The sequence below is a fragment of the Anopheles darlingi genome, chromosome 2, assembly GCF_943734745.1.
Source record: "Anopheles darlingi chromosome 2, idAnoDarlMG_H_01, whole genome shotgun sequence".
Lineage (NCBI taxonomy): Eukaryota > Metazoa > Arthropoda > Insecta > Diptera > Culicidae > Anopheles > Anopheles darlingi.
The window spans coordinates 86,172,155-86,194,733 of NC_064874.1; the positions used below are offsets into that span (position 1 = coordinate 86,172,155).

Consider the following 22,579-nt stretch of genomic DNA (forward strand, 5'->3'; position numbering starts at 1 on the left):
ACCAAACCGAACAATAGAAGCGAGCCAGTGATGTATCGCCACAGCGCACTAAAGTCCTGGCGGCCGGGACTGGGCTGGCGATATGTTTTGGATTGCCTCGTGTCCATGGCCGGTACTGGGCGCCACCGTAAGGGCGCCTGCCGGTCCGGCCACTGTCCCTCAATTATTCATCATAATTGATTTGACATATATTTGAATAATTACACGCCGACGAACGGCGTGTAAAGGAAAGCGAACTCGCTCGATTCATAGCCAATGCAGAGGGGGAGGTTGGCGCGTAACGTTGCGGGGATTGATGCATTAAGAGCAAAGAGCGGAGATCGATGCGATGATCTTAATGGCTTTCGCGCTTCGTGGAATCGGTGTTCAGTAATGTCCTGGAATAGTGTCGAATGAGTCGTATGAGTCTCCAAGTTAGTCATCGGGACTTGGGTGTAGGCGCGATGCTTTGCGTGATGATAAGGATACCACCCCACAGCAGCTCATTCACTTTCGGTAGAAGGATTTAGTCCGTGCTTTTAGCATAGAGAAAACACATTACCTATCCCAATCTCGCGAGCAGCGCCGTTCCAGATGTTTTAAAGCGCACAGAGAGCATTGCCGTGGCCTCAGTGCGCTTAATTCAAATGGTGCGCGGCGTACATATATGGCGTGCCGGTAAAATGAGTCTCCTCTTGTTTGCGTGCTTTGCCGTGTCGAGATCGATCGAGGAAATGGCATATTAACATACATTTTCCACTGTTTTTTTTTCTCCCCACTCGGTGCTTTTGCTGCCTGTCTCCCTGCCGTGGCCTTGCTTGCGTTGTGGGTTGTTGGTGTTGTTGTGGTGCAGATGCTCGAGGATCGATAGAGTGACAGCAAGCAGCAGGGTGGTGGTCCGCTCGTATCGGACACACCGGAACCGTTCGACAATCGTATCGACAACGGCCTACAACGGACCTAGCTGGACCGACTGACTGGCTGATGAGTGAGAGCGGAGCAGCAACGTGTACCGACCAACCAGACCGATCACAACAGGAACCTTCTGGTGCGCGTGCATCGGAAGTGCTAATTTCCGATTTCGTCGGTGGGGCTCGAGTTGTGGGAGAGGTTGCTACATAAAACATAAAAAAGAGCCCCCGATAACCTCGCTGGTAAAAGAAATAGGTCGACATGCGGGGGATGGTGGGGCCCCCGGCCCCAGGTGGGGCTGCCGTAGCGAAATGTCATGCAAAAGTGATGACTTTCGTGTGCACTAGGTAAGGGATGGAAGGAGGTGGAAGGGAGGGGCAGATGAAGCGAGGCCCTAGAGAGTTGTGCTGAGTGAGTGCGGGGAGTGTAGAAGGGGAAACCTTTCAAAGCACGCCACCACGGCGGCATTCGCATCGGTGCGCCATACGCGCGGCCCTCGCTGCCCGTAGCATGCCTGTACGTCGTGGCATGGTCGCTGTTGTTGGTGTTGTTGTTGTTGTTGTTGTTGTGCATCACCACCGTCAACCACCGTCGTCACCATGAAAAGAATGGTGGTTTAAACGGTTTAGCGACACGCCGGTACTGCCGGTGCTGTAGCAGTTTGTGAAATTCACAGTTTTACTACGAAGGGAAAGAGTAACGTAAAAACTGCGCGGCATGCGTTTGCCAGTGCGGTGCTCCCGTGGAAAAGGATGGACACCGATGGAGGTGGGATGGCCTAGACAGTGCCAGTGGCAAATGGTGAGTGCACCCGCGATGAGGAATGCAGAGGTATTTTCTTGGAATTTTCCTGTGGCGTGGAGTACCTTTGGAGGCGAACGGCCGGGTTCAAGTTCATGCAGGACCTCTGTTAGTGGTTTGTCCCTTCCGTTCACCCAACGATCGATGCGTCACGCATCATGCGATGCGTTGTGACCTGAATTTCGCTTTAAAAAGTTTTTCCAACCATTTCCACACCGGGTGCGCCATTAGGGAAAGGAATTCCCTTGTTTTGCTTCAACCGAGAACTGTCCCCATACGTTACAGGGCATCGCGGGTGTACACGGTCCCAGTGGCTTCCTGTCTCTACGATGATGATGATGGTGGTGGTGGTGGTGGTGGTAGCGTTGCTAGCGGAGCATAGAAAATGGGCCGGAAAAAACGGAGGGAAATTCGATCAATCGCTATCGAGCGGAACAGGAGTAGCTCCCTCTTTGATGGGAATAGGAGACTAGAAGAAGGATAGCGAACTGCGCCCCTCTTCCTTCCCTATTCCCACCCGGGTTTCCCCACCGGTGGCAGCAACATTAGGAAATCAATAATTTATTTGAATTTAATAAATTGTACTGACAGCTAGGCTAGCGCTACCTGTCGTCTCTCCGGGAAAAAAAAACCCTGACACGAGAACGAACGGGGGACTCTTTCGCTTTCATTCCACCGGCACCACTTCCTTTGAGCCCTTTTACCTTCGTGCTATTGGAAGGAAGAAAAAAACGAAAGCGAAATAGCGAAATGCTTGGCCAGAGGACGAACCAGATAGTCCATTTCCGTGGTTTTCCGCGGTTCTCTGTGTGTCTAGCTGGTCGGCTAGCTATGGCTGACTACCTGCAGCAGTTGACGACCGCGATGAGAAGGGGGGCGGAGGGCATAGATTATTAAACGTTAGTTCTTATTGTGTCGCGGGGTCGATGGTTTGTTGGTTGGTGGCCTACGAGGGAAAGGACAGTACGACAAACATACACACACACACACACATACACACACACCACAGGACATCCGGCAGTGGAGGATGGAGAAGGTTTAGATGAAACGAATGTTTGTTTCCATCAGTGATGGCTCCAGTCCCATTGCTAACGCCATCTTGCCAGTATATGGCCAGGACGGTATTTGTTGTTTGTCAGTCTTAGGACAGGACATTGGAGGGGACTAGCGTGGGCAAGGTGTATTTGTTGTTTGCGTCAATGGTGACCAGCTGGTCGCAAAGTGAGCAAGCCCTACGGTATGGCCTTGTTAGAAGGAATAGATGTGTTGGGACAATAATGAAAAAAAAAAAGTTTTGCAGAATGTTTTTAAGTGTAGATAAAAATAAATAAATTCAATAAAACAAATGTAGGGCAACGCTTACTGCGATTAGATTGTGTGTATGCTTTCATGACAGTTGATTCAGTCCGTTTTTCGATTATCTTTAGATCAGGCAGAACATCCCTTGGGGACTCACCTGGTCAGACTCGTTTTCAGTAAGATGTGATTTCATATTCAAATATCACCCAAAAAACAAAAAAAAAATTGTTGATTTGTGTGGTTCTTGCTGGAAGCGTACCAATTTCCTTTATGCTAGCATTCAACATTGGCCTTTTCCCGGCGAATGCACAACAAGCGCTAACGATGAACGATCGTGTTAATGACTTTCTCCAATATTTGTTATTTAATAGTTGCGTGCGTATGTTACGAGCCGTCACGAGAGTTCTAGTAGTTTTACGCTGGTTTGTTGTTTCGAAATGAGGACACCAATACCGATGGGTTTACCGGTTGCCCGCAGCACCTCGAAGAAGCTAAGTGACAAAACACGCGCTCAAAAGATGGCACTCCGATTCTCAGCTGCTTCTCTGTACTTCCACGTTGTTTAAACACACGGCCAAAGTGGAGCGTTCTTGGCAATCTCTTGCACCTGCAGAGCAAAAGATTGATAGTGAACGCCGCGGAAACGGCTAAGCGAGACGTCAACACATCGCATCGATACGATATAATACCGTGTAGTGCGGCCTGCAGGTACTCAGTTAACAGCGATTCGTTAATTAACCCATGATCGAATCCGTTACTTCATTCTCTGTAGCCTTTACCGGAATCTTCTAGGCAGAAGTCCGTAACCGGCGGTCTTTCTAGCAGCACCTTTTGCCTCGCGAAGAACAACCACAGTGCCATTACTTGTCCAGTTGGCACATGGGTTCAGGTTTATCAATGTTTAATAAGTGTTCTCCTGCATATGAAACCCCCCGTGTCGACGTAACATTCTATCTTTTCCCCCCTCCACACCTTCACTGTCGCTTCCCACGGGCGCAATCATCATTAAATTAATACATTCTCTTGAGCAATCAACTGCGCGGTAAAGGGTATATGCGCAACAGCACACCCGAAACTTGTCGCTGTATTGTATCCTTAACTCCCTACCCCCTCCTGGCACCCATATTGGATGTCAGTGACCGGACGGAAAGTTTTGTGTCCGAACTGACGCACTACCGTACCGTTGTAAGTCGCAGTTGAAGAAATCAATCCAAGCCAACCACCCGGAATCGACTGTCCCTTGACCGTACTCCCTCAGGAACCGTTTGCTTATGAGAATTTAATGACCCCCTGGAGAACGAAAAAGAGTGTCACATACAAATGGAATCGTTATCAGAATCGGTATCCGGATTTCGATGTTTCCGAACAATTTTATGGATTAACAGGAAACGAAAGCCATTTAGTAAGCAGAAGGAAAAAAAAACACACGGAAAAGTATAGTTAATGCCAATGATGCAAGCAGCTCCATTTAATTACAATCGAAACCTCCGCAATGTATCGGGGCGCGTGTTCCAGCATGACAGGTCTGTTGGATGTTACGTCCGAGGGCAGACACCACAAACACACAATGATGGTTCCTGCAGAACAGCAAAGTACAGAGAGCCAGTGCAGTACTCCAGCACAGTACCTTTGTTCACCTTCTCCAACCATGCTATCCGGTGTGGAGCTTTACCTACGAGCGAGTCAGGGAGTCCATCAGGGAAATTGTACGCCCGGAGCGATATCCGGTTGTAAATAACTGTCACCGTAGAGCCGTGGTGAATGCGACCGACGACGGACGTACCGTTGGTGAACGGCGGACAGCGAGATCAAGATCAATACAAATGACCAACGCGCCCCTATCATAAGTTACCATTTTTCAAGTGCATTTTTAATGTAATGAAGTGGAGCATGAGGTGAGAATGACGATTCTTCGAGGTCACCGTTCGAGCTGCCGTTGGACGAGTTCGGAATATCGTGGTTTCAGTATCGAAATGTATTCGCTTCCTCGCGAAAGATGATTGATAATTCATGCATAACCAGCACCGTAGCAATGTGTGTACGTGCGGGCCTATTCGTACGGACAGCACAACATTACACTAATTGATAAAGCCGTTTAATTAATGAAAACCGATTGCCTTCGACTGACAGCAAGGACTAAGGTTTGTCTGCTCATGACAGGCGACACCCGGCCGAATCTATAAGGACGGCGGTGACCGGATGTACCGGAATCGAACCGGTGGGCATAACAACAGCAGCAGCAGCAGGACCATCATGGTTTGAATAACTACTTTTGCTCGATCCGTGCATGGCCCGGGGCCACCAATTCATCCCAACTTGATTGCGTCCATCGTGTCCGCGGTACGATATTGCGTAAAGCGGTTCCTCATTCCCTGGCGCCGGTAGCGGTGACATCGAATGTCAGTGGAGTACGCCGGTACCTGCGCCGCGGTATCCCCCAAAATGCCACTCCGGCGCTCCTTTGGACCCGGAGGGAGGGAGGGATTAATTTTCATTAAGGGCCCCGGCATCAACCGGCATCATCGTGCTTGGTCTGCCTACTGGAAAGGAGGGGACAGTGTCCTTTTAGGGAGGGGGGAGTAGAGCATTTTTCGGTGGTAGGAGTTCAACGGGAAGGAGGAAGAGAGATTCCTTGCCACCACGCACACCACCGCGTGGAGCGGAGCGATCATGTAATCGGTTTCGGTTTTCGGTTGCGGTGTCGGCTTTCGGGGATGCCTCGCGGTTGTTTACGGTGCGCTTGTTTCGGAGCGTCTCGCGGGGATTCCCGTCGCAACGTCCAGCGCACACATACCTCGCCGTCTGGTGGAAGGCAGGAAGCAAGGAGTCGTAAGTTAAGCGTAAAAGGTATGAGGACAACTTGGCCTTTCTCGGGGCGGTTCGGGGTGGAGTGAGCAAATTGAAATTTATTTCCCCACCAGACGCGGTGCGGTACGGAACGGAACGGTGGAACGGACTTCCGAGGAAGTGGAAGAACACGTGTTCCGCGTGCCTGGTGGTAGTGGTGCTTTCAGTGACCGAACCGAATGCGACCGAAACAGGAATGGATCAATCTGAAGCACCAGGCACTGGATGGCTATCCATAAAACGTTTGATAATACAGTGTAGGGCGGAAAAAAGCGGAATGGCCTGGTTATGCCAGGCCAGACCACACGAGGTATGATTGCGTTTCACACAATCGCACAAGGCACACCGCTCGATCCGACGGGGGTCCCATCTATCGACTAGACGCACACGCTAAATCCAATTGAATAATTTTCAAATTAATAATTCAATTGCACCCATCATCATCATCATCATCATCATCATTATTATCGTCGTCGTCGTCATCGTAGTGCCACCAGTTGTGTCATACCGATCGCAAAGCGAGGGGAGGAAGCGCTACCACCTTTTGCAACGAAATTGCTTTATGTTTTATTAGTATCAAAAGTTGGCCGACCACTAAGTTGAGCGGCCAGCGGCTGTAGCAGGGTTGGCGCATGACAGGCGCAAGCGTAGGCGAAATGATGCTTCGCTGATGTCCAACAAATCTCAACTCACATCTAACTAGCCATGGAATCGGTGTTCTGATTGCGCACCTCAACTCAAATGGCACAGAACAGAAAAAGTTGATAATTTGTGGAATGAATGTTTCAGGAATTCCTCGTATTTCATGCACCACGCTATAGGTCATTCTTGCAGCCAAGGGACGGTCTTCCTTCCTGCTCTACTTTACATTGCGGCAATGTACGCTAGAACGCAGCTAGAACCATGGTAGCCGACGATAGAACAATGATTCTCTAGACCCAGTCAGACGGGCTTAGCGAAAGCCGCTCGAAAGCCACGACGAGCAATTGGTTAATTGATAATTCCAACGATCGACGAGCGACGTCGGTGACCTTATTTCCTGGGCCATCAGCACCACTACCACCACCACGCGAGCCACCAAACCGCGACACGGACGGTCGCTGCAACCGGCTCTACGTTCTTGGGCGCGACGCAAAGCGCGATTGTCGATTACGGATGCATAGGCAGAGTAGCAGCGGGTTCAAAGGGTTACGGAACACGAAACGACGGAGTAGAGAAGTTGCCACAAAGTTGTCAACCAACCGTTTACCACTACCACTACCATGCGGTTGGTACCGTCTTTGGCGCGACGCATCGAATGTCACCCGACCCGGGTCGCGCATAGCTCACGGTAGACGGAGAATTATTATGTAAAACAGAAGAAGCGGAGCAGATGAAGAGATTGTCACCGCAAACTCATGGGCCACGCGGAACGCGTGCAAAGTCTTCCAGTTGAAATCCGGGAAACCGACAAGGAATCACTTCACTTCGGCCACCATTAGGAGCACGTTAAAGCATTATAGTGCCTTTGAAGAATTCCTTCGTTTACTCGCCAAAAAACCGGGTTGGCAAGAGGTGTACGTACGTAGTGTTTGCTTCAAGCAGGGGGTTTGGTGAGTGGGGTGAGGTACTGCCACGCGCTTACACTGACGATGATGGCCCTGGTGGTGTACCGCAAATCCGTCGCACGCGTGTGCCGGAATGAGGGAAGCGTTTCTAGCTCGGGGGACAGCCTCGTTTGCAGCCAGGGTTTAGCACGTTGGAGTGTAATGGTAGAGCTGGTAAAGCTGGTAGCGCTGGTAGAGCTAGGCAGCAAAATAATAACAAACAGCGTCATCGTCAACACTGTCATCATCATTATCATTACTGGAGTCCCTAGCCGCGTTCACCGCGTTTGTAGTCGTATCGGGGAAGCGGAGCGTGGATCCCTACCACGTACGCAGCAGCATGAAGCGGATGGATGGAGTTGAAGCCGCACCGCTACTTGACCGTTACGATGATGACTTGCTACTTGCGGTCGACTCCACCATACCCACCATACCCGCTCCATTTGCCTAAACCCTTGAGCTTGCTGTCGGGTTTCGGCGAGCATGGCCAACAGTTGATCGTCCGGATCGGAGGTGCGTCGCACATCCCGTCGATGCCGCCACCGCCACGAATGACAATTCTAACCGCGAAAGTTTGAACCTTTGCAAAGCCACCATTGCGAGCGCCAACGAACGTGTTGCCGCAAAAACAAAGCAAATCATTTGAAAACCGCAAAAAGAAAATACGAACCGAAGCCACCGAAGTCGTCGTTGGTTAGTTGGTTGAACTAGAGCTGCGACCAGCTGGTGGTGCGCCGCGGGGCCTATCCGAGGGGGTAGAAGACGCGCTACGCGAGTTGCGAAAGCTGGTTTGCGGTAGTGTTAGTAGTGAGCCTCCTTCCCGGAGGTATAGTAACGAGCAAAAGTATATCACACAACAGTGACAACAACTGCGATGATATGGTTGGAAGCGACACACACGCCCGAAGGTGTCTTCCCCCTCCTACCACGCCGGTGGTTCCTGCTTCTTCTCGCTGGTTGACGACCGACGTTGACCGGTTGAGAAGGAAGCCATAAATTAACAAGTCAGCTCCTCGCGGCCCTCGGGTAGAGGTAGGTCTCGGTTTGGCCCCGAGAGCCTATAATGGTGGCAGACGTAACGCAACGTGTCTTCTCTCTCTCTCTCTCTCTCTCCTGCCCTCCGTGCTCTTGAGCTACCGTCCTTGGCTGTCCTCCCAAGCTGTCTATTACACCGCTAGGCACTGCTGCGGTGGTAAATCAGTTGTCAGTGAGATTTTCGGGCTTCACACGCCTTTGGGGCGACTTCAAGAACCAGAGCGAATATGGCGAAGACGAAATGACACTTTATTCTCCGGCTTTTAGGGCGGCGCAATTGTGTCCTCAAATGATCTATAATCGCACCCAGCAACGGCACTGTTTCACCTTATCATTTTTTCCTCAGGTGAAATGATTAGCCGTTTCCGATTCCGTCGCGCGACGTTCGATGATTGTGCATGATTAGCACCCAGCCAATTTTGTCAACTAATCGTCCGGCTCAGGGCGAGCATTATCCAATAATAATTTTAAATTCTGAACACAGTAAGATGTCATTTGAGCAAATTGAGTAAGCTGTGTAATAAAAAGTAGGCTTTGCCTAATAACCTCGCTAATGGAGATCTTAGTAGACGTTGTGCATAAGTGCACCTAGAAAATGACTGTGGAGACGTATTTCTAGCTGTGAGGTCATAGTTAATTCAGTTCAGATCAAAACCGGATCGTCGTTATAAAGTGTTCCAGTTATATCGAAAGCAGTGATTCACCCAGAAGACCCGAAGCGCCTGTAGTCTGTGAATTTGTTAGGAAAACATCTAGAATCTTGAAAGCTCGTTCTGTTCTACTTTCGAAAATTGTCCCCGGCAATGGAGCATCACCGGACTCGCGCTAGTTGACTTTCCATCAATGGCAATGTCAATGACCGACCTCTTCATCTGCCGAGCTCGATACCGTTTAAGCGTCCAGGTGAGTCCAAGAACGCAACTGTATCAACGTATGACCGGGGCCAATTATCATCCCTCCGGTAATTGAGCGCAACGGGGCGAGCGAACGAGCGTGCGGGCTAGCGAGCATCCATCCATCCTTGCATACTAGGGAACTGCCACCACAATCTGGAGCATCGGCTACTGCCTTCCTTTTAACCCGTTCCGCTAACCCGCGTTCCCGGGTTGCAACGAGGAGCGGCCAACAGCACACCTGCAGTCTGCGTCGAGGCACACTTTTGTTTTGCAACGTCAGCGACGGATTCTTCATTTTTTCACTCCTTTTTTGTTGCGGAAATGCCATCGTCAGCAGCCACCGACCAGAGGCAGAGCTCGAACTCGGAATGAATGGAGCAAGCTAAAAGCCATTAGGCTCGGTAAACATCTTCCTCAACGGCCACGGCCCATCCGCCCCGCCATCCGGTATGCGCTATGCTGCCAAGGGGTTGGAGTGCAATTGAAAAGATTTCCTTTCTCTCCTCTATGCATGCAGATGTCGGGCACGGGACGGCTGTTCCTCCGGCGCCCAGACTATGCCCGCCCCAGGTGACAACGGTGGTGACCTTCGTGGGTTTTTCTGCAGATGAACTCCTGGCAAGCGACATTTCTCCCTTGCCCAACCCTTCTCCTCTTGTTTTATGCTTCCTCCCTTCCCATCCTAACGCTTCCTGCGAAAACGTTTCCTTCGCCGGCTTAAGCGGTCTCCGGGAGAAGCTGTGTCATTTTTGCACGAATAAGGCTGCCTCATTTTTATCCATTTCGGAGGCTAAACTCCGGAGGAGGTGAATTCAGAGAGAGAGTGAGTGAGACAGGAACGAGCGAAAAAGCCCCCGGATGGTAAGATAAGAAGACAGATTATTATCTCCAGTGACATGGGCCGGTTTTGGTGGAAGCCACCAACAGCATCAGCAACAACAGCAGCAGCAGCAGCAGGACGGCGCGCCACCAACAACCAACCATTGTGCTCCGGCTTATGGCTGGAGTGGTTGTCCGGAGCGTTTTTGCTTTCTTCTTTGAAGTAGACGGGATGACATGCAGATGAGATATGGGGTAGGGGAGACTGGCCAAGCCGGCCAAGCCGGCCAACCGGTACGAGATGCTCTGTCCCTTTTCAATGGTTGTATTTATATGCTTCAAGGTCAACGCCGGCGTACCGTCCGGCCGGTGGCTTGCGCTGTCGTTTATGCTTGCGCAAAAGCCACGCGAAGTGGCGGTTGCGGCACCGCTCCTCAAACATAAATCATTTTCAATTAATTTAACAAACAGAAGTAATTAAAGCTGCCAGTTGGTGCTCTCTGCGAGAGGTGCGAAGTAGCGCGAGGCAGACGACTCGGGCTTGGTCAGGCCGTGGTAAACGTTTCTTCTTTTTAATGGGCCGTTGAGTGTTAATCTGCGATTTGGCCGGTTGATGGGGACAGGATGATTTTTTGGGGGCGAGGGTAGTGTTTCGAATCAAAATTCAAACGCTAACACCGGGCTGTGTGCCACCGCAATACTTGCCGTCGTCGGCTTTAGTGTTTTTTCTTTGCTCGGTGCGTTAGCACCTGGAAGGTACCATGTGACGCGTGCGCCTGGCTTTAAGTTGTTTCCCTTCGCTTGAGTAGAAGAGTTTGTGCAATCCGTTGCGTTGTACCCGGCAGCAGAACTAGAGGCACAGACCAATTTGTTCTAATAGAGAGCTTGTGGGGGGAGAGGGTGAAGTCGATTGTCTCACTTCACGATTCCAAGAAAGCATCGAAAACGAAAGACATGGACACCGGACGGAAACTCGGATCGATAAGAAATCGAGGGGGTTGAGGGTGGATTTTTTTTTGGTTGATAAAAATAGGCTTCATTTAGCGTCACGTCACCTCATCAGGTGTCGGGTTTCACATGACGGCAGAACGCCGTGTGACGACAGACTAGGGCGCGAGTTCAGGGGTCGCTTTCTCTAGTTCTTCTATTTGATTATCTTCCTCCGAATAGCTTCAATTTCGTTTTCATTGCTGTAATTGAATGGCGCGGAGGTAATGCTCTCACGGGTATGTTTCATTGAAGAAGATGCTCTCATCTTCTTCCTGCAACCTTGAACAGGCCGACGCCCCTATGGCTTCATTAAAAACGGCTTCTTCTTGACGTATCAATCTGAGGTTGAATTGTATTAATGACGCTCACAAGCATGTATCTTTCCTTCAAAATATTTGCCTACCGACTACCGATCAATTGATTCAACTGCGTCCTAAATGGCGTGCGTTTACCATAGAGCTCTCGCCCCCCGAATTGTGCGCAACAAGTGGATACAGTTCGCGGTGGATGTGTAGTACCTCGCCGTCATCGTCGTCGTCGTCGTAGTTTGATTGAGATGGTACTGGCGCGAAATTGGATTGGCATTACCTACACAGCGTTCGTCGTAGCTCAGCGTGCTACAAACACTTATCAGCCACGGAAAACATCGCTGACGGTGACCAGAGAGTTATCACGATTCCGCGCGACATGTACATTGACTTTCACAGACACGACCGAGCGTGGCGGCTGGCGGTCGGTCGGTCGATGGCACGAGTTGTGTGTCGTGGTGTGCGAACGTGCGCGCGGAACCTGTCAACCGGTTCTCGGTTCTCACCTGAGTTGATGAGGCTGATGAGCAAATATTGTGCCAGGTCTACCGACCCCGGCCGGAGGTTGTAAGGGCTTAATATGTGGCATTGTTTCCCCTGTAACAGCCTCCCCCAGTCCCCCATCATGGTCATGGTGTAACGAAAAAAAAAAAACACCATACACATTAGTTTCCATTTTCCATTCGCGTACATTTTGGGGTACGATCGATTGTGTCTAGTCCGGTAATCCGGTCACGCTCTGCCAATTAATACCGAAAACACAATCATCATACACAACGCTCCGAAGCGTGCTCACTTCCGGAGCCGGGTGAAAGATCGCAAGTAGGCGGTGCGATCGCATGGAAAATGGGAATGATTTTTCCTCCGGTACGTATGACGCGTCGGAGCCACCGGGTGAAGGGGAAAAACGATGTCAGATTGACCGCTGATAGAGCGGGTTAATGACGAGGCTTATATGTTAATTCATGGCCATCATGGTTTGTCCATGATTCGGGTACGCATCTGATCGTTCGTCGTCCACCTAGGACACGCATGCGCTGGTAGGTGGAAACGATTTTCACCACAGTCGTTAGCGATTGTCATCCAGCTCTGTGGCCTTTGATTGCCGAGCGAGTTGTATGAATTTCCCGCAGAGAATGTTGATGGATAAAACAACAACCGTGCACCGATGGAATCATTTCTGTGACAACGAGACAAACACTGGCAACAGCAAACCAGCAGTCAACGGGTTCGCTTGGCATTCACACTGGCGTGTAGCGTCGCAATATGTGGTCCGATTGTATCTTATCGCACGCGGCGGTTGTACTGCGGGTAAGATGCTCTCCTAGGTGCTCGCCGGTACAAGTGATACGATGTTCGTTTTGATATGGAACAAAACAGTCGGTGCCGGTCAGCGTGATAAGATGCTCGCTGAGTGCCTTGATCGCCCAAACGGTCCGAGTATCTTATCGGAGCGCAAAGAATCTTCATGTCAGCCACGGTACAGAAATGGTGTGAAGGTTGGCATTTGTTGGGGGGTTTCTTCTGTTTTCTTCTATGTTCGACTTTGAAGGTTTTCATCGCGATGTGTAAGGTCAGTTTGTTGAAGCAGTACAGTTGTGGGAACTGTGTTCCCATGCACGAGTTCACGTATATCGAAGCGACGTAATAGGATTTTGCATAAAATTTATTACCTCACGAGCAAGCCAAAGTGCTAACGAACGGTGAGAGAGATGCAACTTTGTTGCTTATTGTGAACCGATTTGATGCTGCACACCGGATGAGACCATTCTCAGACACCGACTAGCTATGGCGGGGTGCTTTAGGGGGAGTGAAACCGCAAGAAATTAAAATTTATTTCCCGCATCTCTTGCACCTGACTGCATTTTCGATTAATGCGCCTTGACACCGGATCGCAACAAGATATATCTTGTTCAATAAATTAAAAACGCCATGGGTTGTGCCACTGTGCTGTTGGCTTCGAAAACTTATAATATTCCAAATTACCAAACGGTATGCATGCCACACCATAGGAGGCTTTTGGATGAAGCTGCCGCACGAAGATGATAAAGCGAAAAGCTAAATGAAAAAATCAAAAATTGATGTCTTCTCTGCAGCAAAGCCATGAACGCACATCTTAACGAACTAAAACCGTACGAAATGAATCGTTAGTCGTTGTGCTGTTTACGAGGACGCACTGCGAAGGTTCTTAATTATATGCATTGTATCGTGCCGAGTGCTCAAGCCTATATGGCTACTTATGGCAGTTGTGCCTTGTTTTCTACCTTATCGTTGTATCCTTCGAGTCCTTCCTTCATGCCGTACTTCGGTTGAGGTCGTCTTGTGCAAAAAACGACGAGACGACTATCAAACGAGGATGGCAGCTCAAGCCGTTCCTTTCGGCCGTCTGCAGCGACCGGCATCGTGTCGAGTACAACAATGTCACACGGCGGGGGGTCAAACGCTTTAATTGCTAACTCAGCAAAAAATTAGGTTTTATAAACAAGATGGAAAAGAAAAATCCAAACTCTCACACACACACACACACACACACTGCACATTTTGCATAAGCGGACGCAGTTCGTGTATCGTGTATATTATACCGAGCATATCACAGCATATGAATCATAAGCGACGCAAACGCAAACAAAACCAAGTCGTTTGCTTTGCATACTTCATCCGTTCACCGGATTGATATTCTGGGTGGCTTGGATCACACAGTCCAACAACATTGATATCTTTTTGAAACATTATACCATCTACCATCTTGTTGATTACACCATCATATGATGTGTTATCCTATAGAATATGAATTGTTTTCGGATTGCATCCATTATTTTAGTATTAACTATTACTATAATGGGTTGCCGTTATCAAAGTTTGTATCATATTTGAGTGTAAACGTTTTCAATTTTAGGAATCTCATATTTTAATGAGAGGATCTCATTTAAAAGCCATCAGCAATATTATTCTGCTATTTGTTGCTACAAATTGGTATACTTAAACTCTCATTTAGATTTGCCCGAATTACGATTTAAATTACCAGGCATATAATACGTTTTATGCAATTATAAACGGTCTTCTGACAGAGTTCACTCGTTGTCGTTGTCAATAATACGAGGGTTTGCTATAAACCTTTGTAATTTACGATAGCAGAACTCTTAACGTTTCTTAAAATGCTAAAATGTAAAACATTGTAGCTCTGTAGCAATAGTTGAACATACCAACGGACACGAACAAACGCTCGGCGCACTATTACATCGCTGATAGCATGGCGGTTGACGCCGCGGCTGACTGTGTAGAACATTTCGAAATCATCCTACCCCTAACGGTGAACGGTGAAGGTTCAACGCAATCGATAAGAAACACTTGACTCAATATTGTCCCACTGTTTCTATTGATTTACAGCTGCTTCCGTGGGTGTTTGAGAGTGTTTTACGAAATCTATAACACCGGCAGACACTATTACGCGGGTGTCAAGAGCAAACTACTCAGGTGAAACGGAATTTTCAGTCACATTAATAAGTTGGCTTTAATTTTCTCAAATATCATGCCACTTGATCTGATCATTATGCAACATTACACTCTGATAGCCATCGATACACAGTTTCATCATAGATTTTCTGGTGCGTGAATATCGCTCGACACAAATCAAACGCGCACACACACGCACACACACTTAATACAAACAACTTGAGATCACTGGTGGTTGGATTGTGGTTCGCTTTGGGGTAGAATACACTTTGTCTTCTCATGAGCACATACGATTTGAGAAAGTTTTAGTTTCGTTGCGCACTCAAGATAACTGCTTGTATTATGAAGTGTTTGTTGATACTTTTGGTCCAAACTAGAAGCTGGATGGCAATTTCTGATGATTTCATCCTTTGAACCCCTTAAACAGTATGCAAAGCGTGATGGAAATTTTGAAATAATAGTACAATGTCATACTGCCACAACATACTAAGTGCACACGCCGTGCACATGCCACCTTCGGTGTTCCACTACGTCAATTATCATATCAATGAGCAGAGCAGAGTAAGCCGTTAGCCGCGTGAGCCTCACGACTTCAACTACCAGATTGTTCAGAACATACGGTTCGTTTTCCATAATCATTATCATCGCCTCAACTAGAGCGCATCGGGCCGCCTGCAGCCATCGGCACGCGGCAGGAGTTCGGCTCGATTAGGCTCACCACAAGCAAGGTGGCGCCTGGCGCGGAACCGAAAAGCGAAGCAACAGGTGGTGGGGAACAAATGGTGGAGCGAATGTTTCTATCACAGCGTGAGCCGTAACGGAGGAGTGTTTTTGAAGTGTTCATGATCATCGCAGATATGATGAGCATAGTGCGACTTAAAGAATGATAAATGTCAGCCAATTCCAATATGCCGATAGCCGATCCAACAGAGACCGAACGTGGAAAGAAGTAAAATATTTCATCAAATTACAAACATTTTAATTAATACATCGAAGGGCGCTGGTGAGAAATGGGTGAAAGTGACCCAGCGCGCGAAACTCTAACGCGCGCACTCGTCTCCTAACGAAGCGAATGGCTTAATGGGCTGCAAATGGGAGGAAAATTCAAATCAATCTACCACCGGAGACAAATTTGCATCCCAGCTCGCGTGGTTCGCGCGGACGTGGCACGGCAAACGAATGAAAATAAAAAGTGAAATGGAACGAAAGCCATTCTGTCGTCAAATCGTACGTAACGACAATACGTGTCCATGGCCAGCCACAGAGAGAAAGAAAGAAAAATGGAGAGAGGGAGAGACACTGAAGCGCGGTTAGACAACACCACCTCGCCGCAACCATGACTTTCGTTGATGAATGACTTTTTGTCTCCATCACTTCCAGCTATGCGCTTCTCTGTCATTCCTTCGGTTTATGCTTAGTTCGCGGGGAAAAAGGCCGCCAGAAAATCCGTTCATTTAAATGAAAACCGCTATCCACTCCAGCCCAGTACACCTCTCCCGGTCCTTCGTTGCTGTCTCCCTCAATGTCTCGAGGGCGATAGCATAAAAAAAAAGAATCTTGCTTGACGAAGCACTGAAACCGAAACTGCACAGCAGAAAAAAAGATAAACATGAAACATACAGATGGGAGAAAAAAAAAACAATAGGAAACAAGCACAGAACGGCTCTACACACAAGCCTACACTGCAGAACCAGCGGGCAGACCGTGCATAACCGTGCGAGATGCAATGAAACGTGCAAAATTCATTTGCTCCATCGGCCGCACCATCATGGTACCTCCTCCACGCTCGTTCTTGGCCGCTCCATACACACATGCGGACCAACTACCCTTCCAGCGCCAGTGCTGGGCATCTCCGATGCGAGAACCCATTGTAAGGATGTAGTACAGTAGTACAGAGGTACTAGAGGCATACGCTGTATGTTGGTTGAGCGTGAAACAAAGCGAAAAACACCTAGCACTCCACACCGCGGCCATGGACCCTCTGCTTCGCGGAGGCACGTGGAGCGCAAGATGCCCAAACAGATGCTCGAGCGCAGAGCGCCTTGAAAGATAGGACCACCACCCTTCAAGGTAGCGGTACCGCACCAGGGTGGTTGTGGTTGATATCAACAACAATGTCTGTTTTGGGTGGCGCACTGTGTACCAGCAACCAACGAACCGGCCGCCGCCGCAGCAGCAGCAGCAGCAGCAAACGTAGCCAGCAAAAAAAAGATGTATGATAGACGATCCTCTTCTGTTTGACATGACTGGCGCGCCGTTGGTGTGCCGCTTGGTATGTCGCTTGGTCGGTCGCGTCGGACTCGTTCTGGAGTTACGCTTGGCAGTGCAAAAATCCATGTCATATCTACCTCGCTAACGCGCTAGTAGTTCGCTCGGGGCAGCGGCGGCAGTGATGGTGGCGACGGGTTGGATGGAGCACTCGAGCATGACGATGTCGTCGACGACGGAGCTGCTGGGTTCGGTTTAAAATAGAGACCAACCGATCATCATCGGACAATCCGTGTTTCCTCCTCCCTTCTGTTGGTGGGGGAGGTCCGCGATGCGGTTGATCACACACATCCCGATTGCTTGTGCCCTGAGGCGGCGGTTTGGGGGGTGCTCCTCGCAGTTTCGCGTCAACGAGAAGAGCGCGAAATTCAATTCTTCTATCCAGCAGCAGCAGCAGCAGCAGCAGCAGCAGCAGCAGCAGCAGCAGCATGGGTAGCGAAAGCAGTTCGAGCTGCCAACTGGAGCTTGAACGGAAATCGCACACCCTGGAAAGTTGTCACCAAAGGCAAGGGCAATGGCAGCGACTCAGCGAGCGAAGACAACGGTAGCAGCAGCAGCAGCATCAGCAACAAAAAATCGCTCGGCATGAAATCCACACCAAAACACTTCCGGAAACGGTAGCGGAACGGAGCGCAAGGAAGTTCGAGCCCGATGTAAATTGAGGGCTCCAAGGCCCTCCGCGAGACCGCATTCGCCGGTTTAATGAAGACCCGGGAAAAGGGAGAAAAAAACGCGGAGGATAAAAGTGTGACAAACGATTACTCCAATTACGCCGAGTGGAGGCGGTGCGGTTACGGATACGGTTCGCAATTGGAGTACCGAAGGGAAAATTGGTTTCTCGCTTTCCTTGTGCGAATAGATTTCTATTTTATTCTTCGCGTGCTTCGGACATGGTATGTGAGGTGTCAAAGCATGCTCGCGATTATGCGCTAGTTTGGAGTATCGGTTTGGTAGAGCAGCAAATGCAACCGTGCAACAGTCAATGGCTGCAATCCGTTTGGGCATTATCTTTGTATCTATTTTGTATGTCTATTTTGTATGCCACTATGTCTCAATTTGTATTGACCAAGCTAAGCATGTGCATAAAATTGAGCCGATTGTTTAGTTGTCGTGAGTCATTCACGAGGCCAACCTAATCAAACATGATCCTGATAACGCGTTTCTCAAAAAAGGGCGCTAGTAGGGTTTGGTCGATTCGCTGGACAATGTTCAGTTGTCCAGTTTCGCAATGAAGAGTACATTCAAAAACCATTTGTCACATCACGGGAAAGGTTTCTTCAGCATATGGTCGAGCGCTTATCGCATGATTAGCTGAGGCCCTGACCCCTTTCGCAGCTACAGCTACAGCCATCGCAACAGAGCAGAGCAGAGTGAATCGGGTTCGATAATACCAGAACACGATAAGGCGAGAACGAGCGCCATTTCCGACCATTTCATGGTCTTCAAAGACACCGTAGAGGAAGGGGGAGTGTGGGATGGTCAACCACCGAGTGGTCAACAACGGGAAGAGTGAGAGAAAGACTCGTAACTCTCATGCAATTGACCACGGAGTGCAGAATTTATCTGAGATATCGGTTCAACGCCTCGCGGTCATTTGTTTAGAACCTTAGAAGCAGTGCAACAGTGTAATGGAACGGCGAACTTCGAGAGGTTGTTGCGAACGGTGATAAGCGCGGCGGATCCGCATTAGGGGAATGCACTCGCAGCATGTCTGATATGATCTCGAAAAGCGAACGGCAACGACTATTCAAAAAGATCACTAAGCAAAGCAATTCAGAATATGCGGCTAGAGGCCCAGAGTTGTCCCAAGAATACAGATAAAATGAACGATTCGTTCTCCTGTAACTTAACAACACCTTCATCTACTCACACCTACGCATGTTTGTTATTTTGGTTAAGCAATTTGTTTACGATGGTCAATACAGACAGAAAGGTGGAGGAATCCCAAAATCCACAAAATTCAATGCCTGCCTTCTGGGTGGCGGTAAAGTACCTCTTGTAGAAGACCGCCTCCCCTCATTTAACGCTGTCATTGAAGTGGTTGTGCTTTGACAAACATTGACATTGAGCTTAATAGTCAAATTATGGCCTTTCGCGAGATGTAAATATGGGATGGAATTGCTCCGTTTAGTGGAAGATTAGTTGAAACCAGCGCTGCCATGGCTATAAGATCTCGTACAATTTACAGCACTCAGCGCCATGCAAGCGGAGCCCTGGCAAGGTTCAAAATGTAGTAATTACCCTTCGCACCGTACACTCGTGCGCTGATGCTCGACAATCAATCAGCTATAGCTGCGATGAAGCTGCTCGCGCCACAGCGTGTGGCTGCGCGGAGAAAAACGAGCGAAACGGGCTTTTCCATGCAAGTTGCGGTTGGCCTTCAGCACAGCGGGCGCATCAAATCGCGGTGCCCCCCCCTACATGTATACGTGTGTGTGTGTGTGTGTGGGAGGGGGCTGGTTACAGCGTCTCCATCGCGGAATGTGCTATGGAGACGCAACGGTTTGTCGCTTGACTAGCAGGTAAACCAACACCTCGGTGCTGCTGCCCGTCTTCTACTTTTGCGTATGTGGCACTGGAAAGGTTTCGCGTCCGGCTTGCGAGCTGATGCTGTCGTCACACACAGGTGCCCTTCGCTGGCCGGCTAGCCAGCCTGCCGACCTTCCTTCTGGAGGCTAACCCACCGGCGCGACTCACTGTTTCACACAGACTGCGGACAGTTTCTGTGATCGATTCGTCGAACATCCGTCTATGCTGCTGCGCTGACAATGTTGGAAAACAATGAAGTTCGCACTTCGATCACAAATTACCGCCATTCCACGGATTCGCCCGCCTGAATGCCGCGCGATGGCGGCAATAAAATGTATTAATCTATGGCACCTCCGGGCTTGCGAGCCGCGCTACAAATGGCGTAACAGCGTGTGGAGTGCGGAGAGCGCGCGACAAGTTGAATCGGCCGTAATCGGCCTGGTCGCTACGTGCCACAGCACACAAGATGAATCCAAACAACAAACCGGGCCCCCGGGAGTCCGATCCACTCGTCCAAGCACGTGAGAAGCTAATTCATACACATCACCCTCATCGAGCGCTTGGCGATGACGCCTTCAGTAGACGGTAGCGTGGAGATGGAGAGAAGAAAAAGGGGCGAAAGCATGACCGCGTGGCAATCAAAACAACATAAAATCTCACACTTGCGATCCCTGAGTTGCGCTAACCGCGCTTAATTGATTAATCACTTCGTTAAATAACGATTTAATGTTGTCATGCTGCGGTCTCGGCGCATCGGCGAGAGGCCTGCAGCGGTTGAGACCCGAGCACCGAGTCCGCGAATCGATTGTCACCGAATCTGGTACAGAGAGCGCCACAGAGAGAGAGAGAGAGACAGAGAGAGAGGAGGGGGGGGGGGATAAGGGAGAAAGATTTCTATGAATCAAATAAAGTGATTCCGAGTGTTCCGTGCCCTTCGAGGGGTGGAATAATACGCCGCGACAAATCGTGGCGGCACTACGGGGCTGGAAAACGGGGTCAAAGCGATCTTGGAAGCGCCAGTCAGCCAGTCAGTCAGTGCCAGTTGGGGCGACGCAGAGAGCTGGGTTGAGTTTTCGTTTCAATGTCACGGCGGAGCGATGTTGCATGTTTGCATGCTGTGCTCCACGTTGCGGCATTAATTGAAGATTTGTGTAAACATGGCTTGGCGTGGCGTGGCGTACGCGACGGGCGCGTAACGGAAGAGGCAGGCAGAGCAGGCAGCTGCTCATCCAGCAGCAATCATCAGGCGGTTTGTGTGATCGCTGTACCGGGAGTGAGTAATGACAATATGTGCCACCTCCGACCCGCTGCTGGAGCTGCTGCTGACATGGCGTTTACTACGCCGGGGACGTCTACGACGTCGACGTTGACGATCGCTTACTGTCGCGGTCACGTGGTGCATGAAACGATGCGCTGCTGCTCGTGCGCTACGCAGATTCTTACGTTACGCTTCGTCGCTCCGGCGTGCACCGCCGGTGACGTGCCCATTCTTTCGGCACAACACACGACCATCATCTGTCGCTGGCCTGCGACGATTTGCGTTATGCTTCAAGGTTTGTGATTGTGTACATGGATAGTTAAATGCTTTCCTGTGGTTGTCGCGTGCGCACCTTTCTTTCCTGTGCATTCTGCGACTGGAACTGGTAACTCGTCCGCCGCGTCTTGCCTAGCGTTATGTTCTAATAAACCTCGCAGTAACCGGAAGCACCGCGATGTCTCAGTGCGGCACACGCCCGCGATAGTAATTGTGGTGCAGGGTAAGATCATTAAAATGGTCACGAGCGGGAGCATCCGTGAGCTTTCGCATTAGCGGCGGCAGCGCTTCGTGTCTTCGCTCTATCCTGAATCCACATTCAATGGCGGCAAATGTGTGCCTTTTTAGTGTCTTTCAATTACCCTCCATCACATGTACCGATAACATCGCGCCCGTAACGGGCACGCAATTGTCGCGGACTGTTTGGAATTAAGACAAAGCGTGGGGAACATAAAGCCGGAGGGCCCGGGAGCCGAGGGGGCCCCTTTCCCCTGTCGCTGGTCAAAAACGCGCAAGAGTGCGTGATCCAAAAAACAAAGTCGAGGCGCCTTCAATGCTGATGATGTAAGTGGGTCGCTGGCTTCGCGATCGCTTCCGTTCTATGGAGCAAACGTGCGCACGTCGATCGCCGGGTGGCCGGGTACTGGTGTAGTCGTGCCACTGTCGCGGTTGGATGCGGTTGTCGTTGTACTCGCACCCCGTGCTCAAAGGTCTCATCCACATCATCAGCCGTCTGTCTGTCACGGCATACTACAATGGGCACACCCGAAAAAAAAAACCCCAACCGAACGCGAGGAGGTCTGTGCATATTAACACGTGGCGTGGCGGCTAACTAGATGCAAATGTATGACGAGAAAGTGCTCGATGGAAAATGTGTCAACCCCGGGAATGCACTTAAACTGTTTGGTGCCAGCCAGCCAGCCAGGGGGGAAGGGTCTGTCGCATCATTTTATTGGCTCTTGGTGGAGTATGATCGACGAAAGATACAACAAAGGGTATTTTGATTTCAATATTGTGCAACGCATCACGCAAACGAAACCACTAACTATCGAGGTATTGCCGAAAGCAGTTTTCGGGAAGGATGGCCATGGAATGACATTATTTGGCCTACGATCCGGGGCAAATATCATCCCTCGGAAAGGGTTCTAACACACACGTTCATTGGCGGCGGTAGGCAAAATGGGGTGGAATCTTGGGAAATCAGGACACTGGGATCAGGACCGTAGGATATTGCAATAATCACGATTCTCGTGTAATACCGAAACAAGGACGATCCCGACCCTTCTCCCCGGAAGAAGAAAAACTCAGAACGGGTATGGATTA

The 22,579-nt window shown here is 49.7% G+C and overlaps 1 protein-coding gene across 4 annotated transcripts in view; it reads right to left on the reverse strand.

The window, feature by feature from the left end:
* Nucleotides 1-22,579, reverse strand: part of LOC125951328 (uncharacterized) — a 34,297-nt gene that overhangs the window by 9,412 nt on the left and 2,306 nt on the right. The window lies entirely within an intron of this gene.